The sequence below is a fragment of the Conger conger genome, chromosome 6, assembly GCF_963514075.1.
Source record: "Conger conger chromosome 6, fConCon1.1, whole genome shotgun sequence".
In the NCBI taxonomy this organism is placed as follows: Eukaryota; Metazoa; Chordata; class Actinopteri; order Anguilliformes; family Congridae; genus Conger; species Conger conger.
In genome coordinates this window covers 43,418,487-43,430,828 of record NC_083765.1, presented here as the reverse complement: position 1 = coordinate 43,430,828, position 12,342 = coordinate 43,418,487, and the positions used below count along the sequence as shown (strand labels likewise).

Below are 12,342 nucleotides of genomic sequence, written 5' to 3'. Positions count from 1 at the left end.
GACACTGTACAGGAACATTACACTCATAGCATTGTCAAAGGCACATATTACTGTATATCCCATATTGACTTACATTTTTTCCAATGGGAGTACAAAAGCATAGATATGACCATAGACCCAGATCAAGAGTTGCAAGGTCTGCTCTTCTAACCTCAGAATTAACTCACTTCAAAGATGTTCTTTTGCATGGAAACAAAGATGCTTAATTCTTTTTGGTCCTCTTGAAATGAATTTTACAGGAATTTTGTGTTTGTTATTCCTTTTAAGTTGAGAAAGAGTTAATCGTCCAATAATCCAGAGAGGTGGAGCTTAAGTGGGAATATGGGTCTGCATATGTGTGTTTGGGTATTGACATACACGTAGGATACCAAGGCCAGTAGAGCAGTAGTCACAATGCTGGGATCTCTAATTCTCCTGTGGACCAGCTTCTGCATCCTCTTTGTCCTCTTCAGAATTCAGAGGCCCAAAAACTTCCCCCCTGGACCTCAGCCCATCCCGATATTCGGAAACCTGCTGCAGCTGAATGTAGGCAAACTTGTCAAAGATCTCAGGAAGGTATCGTAAAAACGTTTTTAGGAATGTTTTTGTCAAAATTCTAGTGTTCTAGAAATTGCTTTCAATTACTGGTAGTGATTCTTATGTCAGCATTAGAATATGCATTTAAGAATATTTAAGTAAGGGATAATGAATATATGAATGAGTTATTACGATATCGATATTACATAATTACGGACTTTACGATATTTGTAGTGTACAGAGAATATCAGTGTACTAAATATATTTTAGCCTCTTGGGGCGGTCCGTGCCTAAATAGACGATACTCCTCTGCTCTTGCTCTGTTGTTTTACGGACTGAATCGCAACTAGTAAAAGTTTAATTATTCTCTCCTTACTCACTCGTGTGTTGTAAGTTATTATTACTCCCTAAGTTAAAACTCTCGGTTACATTATCTTTGAAACATCTCCCATGGTTATCTTTACGACGATACAAAGTGTAGCCTAACTCAATACAATGTAGCCGACAGTATCATATTTTTGTCACCAGGTCGGCTATTACCGGACTACTTGCATGAATTAAACCCATTGCATAGTAGTGTAACTTGCGCGCATTTATATTCGTTGGGATATTTTAGCTGTGAAATGCACACCCACGAGACAGGTCTCGTCCAGTCAGAATACCGTATTTCCGCGAGGTGGTCGATTATTTTTCAGTGCCGTGATATTTGGACAGTTGATATACAGCTTTGAATGCCGCTACTCAAAATGTAATCATGTGGCTAATAAGCGATATTACAAATTAAATGGGCCATATGCCGTATGTCACGTCTTTAGATTTTACTTTTGATGAGCTGAGTTTATAATATTCAGTTGGACAGCAGCTGTGTGAACCATATTTTGAGAAAATATTAAATACTTAATTCATTCCCTTCCAAAATGAATTGTACTTGACGTTCTCACTAAAGAATGAAATTTAAATTAGGCTTTGGAAATGGGACATGAGAAAAAATACAGAGGACATGACCTTGGTGTCCTCAATGGTAATGATGACCCTGGTTGTGCTCGAATGTACAATGTTTGGACAGATGCGGTTCATTTAGTAACTGAACTGTTTGGCTGACATCCAAAGACAGTAGAAATGCATTGTCTTCATCCAGCATTTCACATGTCTGTTTCACATATTCTCCCCAGTTTTCCCTTTTATGAGACACAGATGGACCACTTTCTTTTGATTTTTTTTTTTGTACTGGGTTCCAAAATGTGAAGCGATGAATAGGAATGAAGAATAAATCTTATATCTTCTGTGCCACTGTGCCAAAAATCTGACCATGGATAGTAATATGTTCCTTGAGAAAATATTAATTAGGATTTAGAATTATTTTAATCAATTAGACCAGGGGTCTCCAATCTTATCCTAAAAGGGCCGGCGTGGGTGCAGGTTTTTGTTTTAACCCAGCAGTAACACACCTGATTATACTAATGAACTAATCGTGGTCTTTAATCAAGACCTAGATGAGTAGAATCAGCTGTCTTAGTCCTGTGCTAAAACAACAACCTGCACACACACCGGCCCTTTCTGGATAAGATTGGAGACCCCTGAATTAGACCATAGTGATTGAACTGGCACACCTGTTAATTTCTGTCCCTAATCTCACTCCCAGGTGCTGCTCTACCACTGTACTGACGGTATTGTAATCATGATTAGTCCACGGGACTATTTGGCCAGCTGACACACCAGAACCTGCAAGACATAGGCTATCTTTCACCTTCCAGTAGGCCTTTGCCAATGTATAAACTTTACATGTTGTGCGACACCTTTGTTTTTACCTAAATGTCCTGTGACAAAGCATGAATTAGCCTTCCATCTCACCATCTCAATGCACAATAATGAAAGGTTTGAGTCTCAGCCACAATCTGTGTGTAGCACACAAATGTGTGATGCATGGCAAACATTATTTAGTTCATTAGTTTCAGTTAACAATGAGGCCAACGCCCATCATGCCAAATAAGCAGCTGACAGTGTGGAAAATGTAATTTCATTTCATTTCCATCTTCCATTGTAAATGTAAGCTGTCCGAGCGCTATGGGAAGGTCTACAGTATCTATCTTGGGAGGAAGCCAGTTGTGGTGCTCAACGGCCTGCAGGCAATGAAGGAAGCACTGGTCACTCAATCTGTGGAGTTTGCTGGACGACCCCAAGACCTTATGTTAAATCATCTCACAGAGAGCAAAGGTAAGTACATAATAACCTTACATCCTCCAACGCAGTACCGCACTCTCCACAACTTCCTGTCTACTAGGACATTCCAGTGCACAAAACCTTCTGTTTTAATGTCTTCATAATCCTGAGAATATTGCCCTGCAGTAAAATCGAGCTATGCCAGCTTGACCAGCTTGAGAATTGAGCTTTGTCAAGCTTGTCATAAACTGGTCTCGCTGGGTATAAGCCAGTCAACCAGCATGGCGAAGATGGTCATAACACTGGTCTAGCTGGGTATGAGATGGTCAACCAGCTAGTGCTGGTAGCTTGTCTGAGCTGGTAGCTGGTCAACCAGTCTACCAGCTGTTTCAAAACCTAGATTGACCTGTTTCAGCAGGGTGTAATTCACAAATAATTGAATTAAAATGTGTATTACCCACGCTGATTGAATTAGAGACAAACAAATTTGATTCTCAAAACAATAAATACTCATTAGATGTTTACTGGAGAGTTTTTGCCTTCCAGTTTACATATACTGACAAGAAAGAGACACAGGCATTAAGGCACTCATACAGAAAGCTCCATCAGCTGAGAATGTAACAACAAAAGAAAAACAAAAAAATATGACCACAGATATTAGGATGAAAGGGTTATAAAAGTATTCTTGCCAGATTTTTGGTAGCCTATCATTCAATTTTCGTTGATATTGTTTTACAGTTTTTTAAAATCGTTTTCACACTTGTGTCAATACCATGTCCACTTTTTCAAAACTCTTCACACAGTGTGCTTTTTTAACACACACCTGAGCACATCAGTTAACCTTTGGTGCAAATGCACTTCAACCAACAAAACACTTAATATTACACCCAAAAGTGACTCATGCTGCCATAACTATAGCACATGCTTTCTCCCATAAGACTACTTTGTCACTCAATGTTCAATGAACTACAAAACACAAACAACTTGGAGCATTGCTCAATACATATATTATGTGTTTCCCTTTCCTCTATTTTTGCATCCACAAATATTTCAAGCCAAGTAGCTAAAGAAACGTTTGATCTGTTGGTTTGCCTCCCACAATAGATGTCATGACTGAGTGTGGTAAATTTACAGTGAACTGTAAATGAATGAATGTTTTACTATATTGGAAACCCAGAATACATTTTTTTTTACAGTGTAATGTAAAACAATATATGATAAAGAAACAAATCACAAAAGCAACAGTATTCTTCAGAGGGTTTACAGTATTTTGACGTTTGTTCTCACAGTGCAATATACTGTAATTCAGAAAAGAAAAATACAATACAATCAATTACTCAAAATACATTACAACCAATAACAAATACATACCAAAAAGCAATATTTTCACTATATACAGTAATTTGCACATATATTGTCTGCCTATCAGTATCAGAAGTCTGCTGTTGGTCTGGCCCATCCATCCTGTCCTCTGCATTTGGCCATAGATTTTCATCAACATCACTCCGAATGTTATCTCTTGCTATACACCGAGGAAAACATCTGTGTGCCTTATCCAGCCCTGGATGTGTTCCACTGTTATGTCCATACACCCAGCAGCCATTGCATCTAGAAGTGACATCTGTTCATGTGGGTGGTGGTCCTAAACCTTCACATATACCTTCATAAACCTCATATTGGTACCTGAGTTCCTTGACACCCTCAGAGTTCCTGTCAAAGGGGACAGTGTACAACTGTTTCATCCTGATCTGATGTTTCTGTAGCACTCTTGAAATGGTTGTAGTGCTTACACTGTCAATGTTTGGAAATATGTTGTTGTCTGCGATTATGTTGTTGCATATTTCTCTTAGCCTGATGCTGTTGTACTATTGTATCCTCCTGTTGAGGCGTAAACATTCTTCCCCTTCCCCCTGTGTGACTGTGTGAGGTAACCGCTGGGTCCTGTAGTGAGTCAAAGACAAAGGTGCACTGATACATCTGCTTTTTCTGGAGACTTCTCAAATCACAGTACTGCTGTAATATACACATCAATTGAACTCCTTCAGTCAGAATGCTGTAAATACTGTATAGTACCTGTTGGTTTGCCTGAAAATCCTCACTATTGAAGCGACTGTGGATCTAGGCAAGTTTGGTTGAACCCTCAACCTGCTTCCCTCAGGGACAGACCATGATTTACCACATGATCAATGACTGTGGCTCTGATTTCATCAGACACAACTGTTCTTGCTCTTCCGCGACGTCTTGTTCCTCTGCCTCTGGCTGCATCCATTTTCCCCACCAAGGCTAAAGAATGCAAATGCCAATCCAAAGGTGGCCCCTTTTGTATATGGGTAGGTTGTTCACTGAAATGACAGCCAGGTGTTTCAACAGTACATATACAGCAGTAATAGTGGAAAAATCTACATCTATATTTACCCTATATACATGCACATTTCAATGCAAGTATGATCACTTTTGTATAGATGGTAACAAGGCTGCAAACAAAAAAAATGAATAAACTGAATAAACTTTCTGCTCAAATCAAAATGATCTGTCTGTCATGGTGGGAGGTAATTCTCACTGGTGCCACTAGATGGCCGAGGATATTGTTTTCACCTGTTCCTCGTTTTCTCCAGGGGAATTACCTCCCGGGAGAGTATTTAAGACCAGCATCGACTAGTTTTCAGTGCTTTTGTGTTCAACCGTTCGCCCTTGGCACAAAGCCGGTAAAGCGCCCGGTAGACTCTAAACCTATACGAGTCAGGTACGGTGCTGGTGGATAATTCTCTCATTGCTAAAAAGGAGAAATATCTAAAAGGTAAGGAAGGCGTACAGCTGGAAGTGTTGTGTGTGCTGGCGCCTTCCTCAAGGGTTTTGTTTTTCTTTTGGACTCGTGTGAGTCGATGGTAGAGGGACGTTGTCCCCGGTGTTGTATTTTGGTTTGCATTTTTGTCCCGAGCTGCGCCTCGAGGTTTTTATTTTCGTGCCTAGCTTTTCTCGCTAGGTTGTATTTTCTTTTGGTTTTCACTCAGTGCCCAGCTATTTGGCACGGTACCAAAGTTATTGGTTCGCCCTAGTTATTGAAGGGTTGTTTTACGTTCTCTAGCCGTTTTTGAGCTACTTCTCTGTTTGCGATTTCTAAGTTTGGTTTGTTTAGTTTCCTTTCCTCCCATTGTTCCGGGAGAAGTCCTGTTCCTATCTGGGTATCCCTATTCCGGTTCTCCCTGGGATTTAGTGACTGACACGTTCGCGTGTTGGCTAGAAAAGGTTCTACCTTTGGTCGCCCCTGGCTCTCCGCTTAGCTTCCCACGCTACACTGTCTTACGTATTTCAAGCATATAGTTTCATTTTTCTGCCAAAATGCAGCATATTTCCTTCCACAATGATCAAAATTTTATTGGGTTTTGAACTGAAAGTTAACTGTTTTGAACAGAGTATCTAAATGTCTGCAAAATTTACTGTATTTGTACAAACCTTTGCTGGTAGTGAACACTGACTGAGAGAGGTAGTCATGAATTTTGGAAGAAGTGGTTAATGCCTTTAGTATGAAAGCAATGCAAAAGTATCCACAGTTTAGTTCACATAGTGTATTGATATGGTGAATGTGTTAAGTGTTTTGAAAAAGTGGACATGGTATTGAAACAAGTGTGAAAACGATTGTAAAAAAACTATAAGAACAATGCCTCCAGTGGCTTGGATGACCAAAAACAAATTTGAATCCTTCAGGCATTGTCAATGTGACTTACGGGCCTATATGGAGGGAGCACCGGAGGTTCGCCCAAATGACCCTACGAAACTTTGGCATGGGGAAGCGGTCCATGGAGGGAAGCGGTCCATGGAGGAAAGGATTTTGGGAGAGATTTCCTATATAACCACACATTTGGAAAATAATGCTGGTATCACGTAATAGCAAAAACATATCCATATTAATACCCTTTAAATATATATGTGACCTTCTGTTTCCATAGACCTCTCATTTAATCGGTGTGCCATGTTCTAGCAGGTCAGCCCACAGACCCTCACATCCTGTTCCACAAGGCCACCTTCAACATCATCTGTTCCATCCTGTTTGGGTCTCGTTACGAGCAGGAAGACAGGTTTCTGCAGCTCATCGTCCCCCATATCACAGAGATCTCAAAGATCCTCAATGGCCCCTGGGCCGCAGTAAGTGTACCAAACGCTCAGTGCATCTTTGTTGTCTCTCCTATAATATGTGTGTGTATGTGCTATTAGAGGTACATAAAAACCTGTAACTTTCCACACTGCAGATATATGAAATGTTCCCGCTGCTGAGGTATCTTCCCCTGCCCTTCCAGAAGGCCTTTCAGATCATGAACATGATCAGAAGGTTGCTGGCAGACCAGGTGTCCCAACACAAGGAGTCTCGGGTCCCAGGAGAGTTGAGAGACCTAACTGACTGCTACTTAGATGAAATGGAAAAGGTACCACAGCACGTGTTTAACCACCATGTCATCTGTTTGCCTGGCTGTACAAACCAGAATCCTGATTGGCCCAGGGCCACCAAGGGATATATAATTGGCCCCTTTTTAAATTTTTGTAATAATATATGATGATCCACAAAGTCAAATGACTTGGATAAATCAATAAAAATTGCACCTGTTAATTTGTTAATTTGATGTCATTAGTAATTTGCAATAGTGCTGTAGTATTGAAATGATTGGTTCTAAAACCATATTGGAAAGATGATGATATAATATATCATGTTCTGTAAGATAATTGAATAATTGAGTATATATTATCTTTTAAAAAAACTTTAGCAATTGTTACCGCCTTTATGTAAAGGACCCTTGTTAGATTTTAAATTGTTGAGAACAGATAGCACTTCAGTTGGTTTGACTTTCCTTAAGCTGTAGTTACGCTTAATGCTCTGGTGTTGAATATAATCAGAAGTTTGGTGGTTACTTTCACAAGAAGTCTGCATTGAGCTGATAGAAGTGAAATGTTGATTGAAGACATCAGCAATATCTGATGGTTCTTGAATGATGCGACCTTTGAACATTACTCAATTAATTGACTGGTTGCCAGAGGGTCATTTGCTTTTCTCCAGAACTGTCTTGGGTTTTTTAATGTTTGGAAAGACTGTTGGCATTATAAGCAGCTTGCATTTCTAGTTTTGTGTTTCTTAGCTGTCTGTAAACCTCCAAATCTACATCGGCAGGTGCACTTGGGGGTCTGTAAATATCTCCAATCATAATAGATTTTCATTTGAATAATCTTACCAAATAATGCATCAAAATGCAATATTCAAGTGAGGAGACACAGTTGATAAATACTTTTATGCAGTGCTTACTTTAATTCATATTTGGGGCAGGTGCTGTTCAAAACAATGAAATTCAATGTTCATATTTACCAATGGGTTCATATTTACCCTGTCAGAGAGGAGACGCTGGCTCCTCCTTCAGTGAAAAACAGCTGATTGGTTACCTGCTGGACTTTGTCTTTGCTGGAACCCAGATGTTCAGGGTGAGTTATCAGTTGTGTTTCTCTGGTTGCCTCTGCATGAGACTGAAATGCACTCCGCTGCAACAGCTTTTAAGGTGCAGTGACGTGTGCCATCTTTCCCTGTGGTCTCCAGAGAGGTGTCAGAAGGAGATCGATGAGGTGCTTGGAGAGAAGGAGCAGGCCACATTTGAGGACAGGCACAGGATGCCCTACACACAGGCTGTGATCCACGAGGTTCAGCGAGTCGCCGACACAGTGCCTCTCAGCGTGATACACGCCACCACCAAAGAAACACGGCTGATGGGCTACGATATCCCCAAGGTGAGGCCACAGAGAGCGTCCTTTATGAGACAGGATGGTGCTACAAGTACAGAACAGCCCCGAGTCCAACAGGATACAGTCACAAAGCACTACAGTTCATCAAAGATTTTTTTTTTCTTCCCCTCTCTTCCATATCATCTCCCTCCATGTCTTCTTCCCCCTCATCCCTCCATCTTGTCTTCCCTGCCTGTTCTGGTGTCAGGGAACCATCATCATCCCCAACCTCTCCTCTGTACTGAGTGAAGAAAGCCAGTGGAAGTTTCCCCATGAGTTCAACCCCTCCAACTTCCTAAATGATGAGGGGGAGTTTGTGAAGCCAGAGGCCTTCATGCCCTTCTCTGCAGGTAAGACTGTGCAGTGATTTTGCTTTGGGAGTTGTACAGTAAATGTAATATGATGAGAGCCTGCTCTAGAAATTTTGATGACCCTAAACAAGAATAAACCTGGGGGGTCACAGACCAGGAACCGGGACAAGAACATCAAGAGCATGGAAAATGCTATTCATAACTTGTGAATACTACATGATTAAACTCTCATTAAATTAAAAAAGACCTGTATTGTGTGCCCCATGGAAGGCAGTAGCCCTAAACAGCTGCAAAGAGTGTTTCTGCTAGCAGCAGGTTCTGAAGGTGATCAATACAATTGAAGGGTTCTTTAGTACACCAAGTTTGAGAATGATAGTAAAGGATATCTAAATTAATTTAGCACTTGTATTCATACAGTCATGTGAAAAAATTAGGACACCCTATGGAAAATTGTGTTTTTTTTACATTTTTAGGCATATTGATATTTAATATCAATTTTAACAAAACTGAGAGCTTCAAGTAATATAACTAAACAAGTAAAACTGAAGAAAATCCTTTTTAAAACTTTCTGTAAAATGTCATAAAATAAAAATGCTATTTCTGGTGAGGAATAAATTAGGACACCCCCACTTTTTTCCCACCTAAAATGGCTGAAATCACACACAGGTATATCACATCAGGTGCACATGGTTAGAACATTGTTACTCAGCATTTTGAAGGAGGCTTGCCCTATTTAAACCTCAGATATTTAGTTTGGTGTGCTCCTGACTGTTGACGTGACTCCATGGTGAGATCGAAAGACCTGTCTGAGGCCTTCAGAAAGAAGATTGTAGCAGCTTATGAGTCTGGTAAGGGATTTAAAAAGATCTCAAAAGATTTTGAAATCAGCCATTCCACTGTCTGGAAAATAGTCTACAAGTGGAGGACATTCAAAACAACTGCCAACATGCCCAAGTCTGGCCGTCCAAGCAAGTTCACCCCGAGAGCAGACCGCAAGATGCTAAAAGAAGTCTCCAAAACCCCTAAAATGTCATCACGGGACCTACAGCAGGCTCTGGCGACTGTTGATGTGAAAATGCATGCCTCTACAATCAGAAAGAGACTGCACAAGTTTAACTTTCATGGGACGTGTGCAAGGAGGAAACCTTTACTCTTCAAGAGAAACATTAAGGCCAGACTGATGTTTGCCAGAGAGAACATGGACAAAGATCAGGACTTCTGGAATAATGTTCTTTGGACAGATGAGTCTAAAATTGAATTATTTGGACACCAGAACAGAGGAAATTTTTGGCGCACACCAAATACAGCGTTCCAGGAAAAGAACCTCATACCAACTGTGAAGCATGGAGGTGGAAGTGTCATGGTTTGGGGATGCTTTGCTGCAGCAGGACCTGGCCAGCTCACCATCATCGAATCTATCATGAATTCTACAGTGTACCAGCGGGTGCTTGAGGAACATGTGAGACCATCTGTAAGAAAATTAAAGCTGAAGCGGAACTGGACCCGGCAACATGACAATGACCCAAAACATACCAGTAAATCCACCAAGGACTGGCTGAAAACTAAGAAGTGGAGAGTCCTGGAATGGCCCAGTCAAAGCCCAGATCTTAATCCCATTGAGATGCTGTGGGGTGACTTGAAACGGGCTGTACATGCAAGAAACCCCTCAAACATCTCACAGGTTAAAGAACTCTGCATTGAGGAGTGGGGCAAACTTTCCTCAGGGGGTAACACTAGGTATTAGGGGGTAGGGTGTAAACTTTTTCCTCAGTTAGAATATGCATTTATGTTGATGTCTTTTGTTTAATGAGTAAAACAAGGTTATTTTTTGTTGTTTACCTGCAATTAGATCACTTTCTTTTCCAGAGATAAATAAAAACAAGATTAGACATCGATATGTGATCATTTCTTAATGAATAACTGAATATATCACAGGGTGTCCTAATTTTTTCACATGACTATGTGGCAAACGTGAATTGGCTTAACTTGCCATATACATATACACTCAGTGAGCACTTCATTGGGTATTTATTAGACTTATTTTTTTACTTATTGGTCTTCTGCTGCTGTAGCCTATCTACTTAGAGGTTTGACTTTGTTTTTTTTTTACCATTCTCTGCAAACTGTAGGGACTGTTGAGCGTGAAAATCCAAGAGATTCAAGTTTCTGAGATGCTCAATCCACTCTTATTCCACGGTCAATGTCACTTAGATCACATTTCTTCCCCATTCTGAAATTTGGTCTGAAAAAATATTTGCATTAACAAACTGGTGTACATGTCTACCTAATAAACTGCTCAGTGAGTGTACATATCTTATATATCTTTTGGTTTTGACAGTTTGACACGACACAGTGTGGGTGTGTGTTGCAGGGTCTCGGGTGTGTCTGGGAGAGGGTCTCGCACGCATGGAGCTCTTCCTGATTCTCGTGACGCTGTTACGCCGCTTCAAGTTCATCTGGCCTGAAGAGGCAGGGGTGCCTGACTACACCCCTGTTTTTGGTCTCACTCACTCGCCCAAACACTACAGACTGGGTGTTAGACTAAGAGGCAGTGGAGATTTAGGCTCCTAGTGTGGTTATGCTGTCTTTTGTACTGTGATTCCTGTTTGTGCTTGTGTTTGTGTGAATGGCAAACATGCCTTGAATTTGATTGGTGCTTACAGTTTTTTTACAATCATTTTCACACTTGTCTCAACACCAAGTCCACTTTTTCAAAACTCTTCACACAGTGTGCTTTTGAAACACGCACCTGAGCACATCGGTTAACCTTTGGTGCAAAATGCACTTCAACCACCAAAACACTTTATATTTCGACAACAAAACACAAACAACTTGGAGCATTGCTAAATACATATATTATGTGTTTCCCTTTCCTCTATTTTTGCATCTACAAATATTTCAAGCCAAGCAGCTAAAGAAACTTCTGATCTGTTGGTTTGCCTCTCACAATAGATATCATGACTGAGTGTGGTAAATTTACTGTAAACTGTAAATGAATGAATGTTTTACTGTATCGGAAACCCGGAATAACAATTTTTACTGTGTAATGTAAAACAATACATGATAAAGAAACAAATCACAAAAGTAACAGTATTCTTCAGGGGGTTTACAGTATTTTGCCATTTGTTCTCACAGCGCAATATACTGTAATTCAGAAAAATACAATAGAATCAATTACTCAAAATACATTACAATCAATAACAAATAGCAATATTTTCACTATATACAGTAATTCCCACATATATTGTCTGCCTATCAGTATCAGAAGTCTTCTGTTGGGTTGGCCCATCCATCCTGTCCTCTGCATTTGGCCATAGATTTTCATCAACATCACTCCGAATGTTATCTCTTGCCATACACCGAGGAAAACATCTCTTTGCGTGCCTTATACAGCCCTGGATGTGTTCCACTGTTATGTCCATACACCCAGCAGCCATTGCATCCAGAAGTGACATCTGGTCATGTGGGTGGTGGTCATAAACTGTCACATATACCTTCATAAACATCATATTGGTACCTGGGTTCCTACACCCTCAGACTTCCTGTCAAAGGGGACAGTGTACAACTGTTTCATCCTGATCTGATGTTTCTGTAGCAC

At 40.4% G+C, this 12,342-nt stretch overlaps 1 pseudogene; it reads left to right on the top strand.

Moving 5' to 3' along the window:
* Positions 1–377: 377 nt before the first annotated feature.
* On the top strand, positions 378–11,709 carry LOC133130762 (cytochrome P450 2F5-like; annotated as a pseudogene).
* The last annotated feature ends 633 nt before the right edge of the window (positions 11,710–12,342 follow it).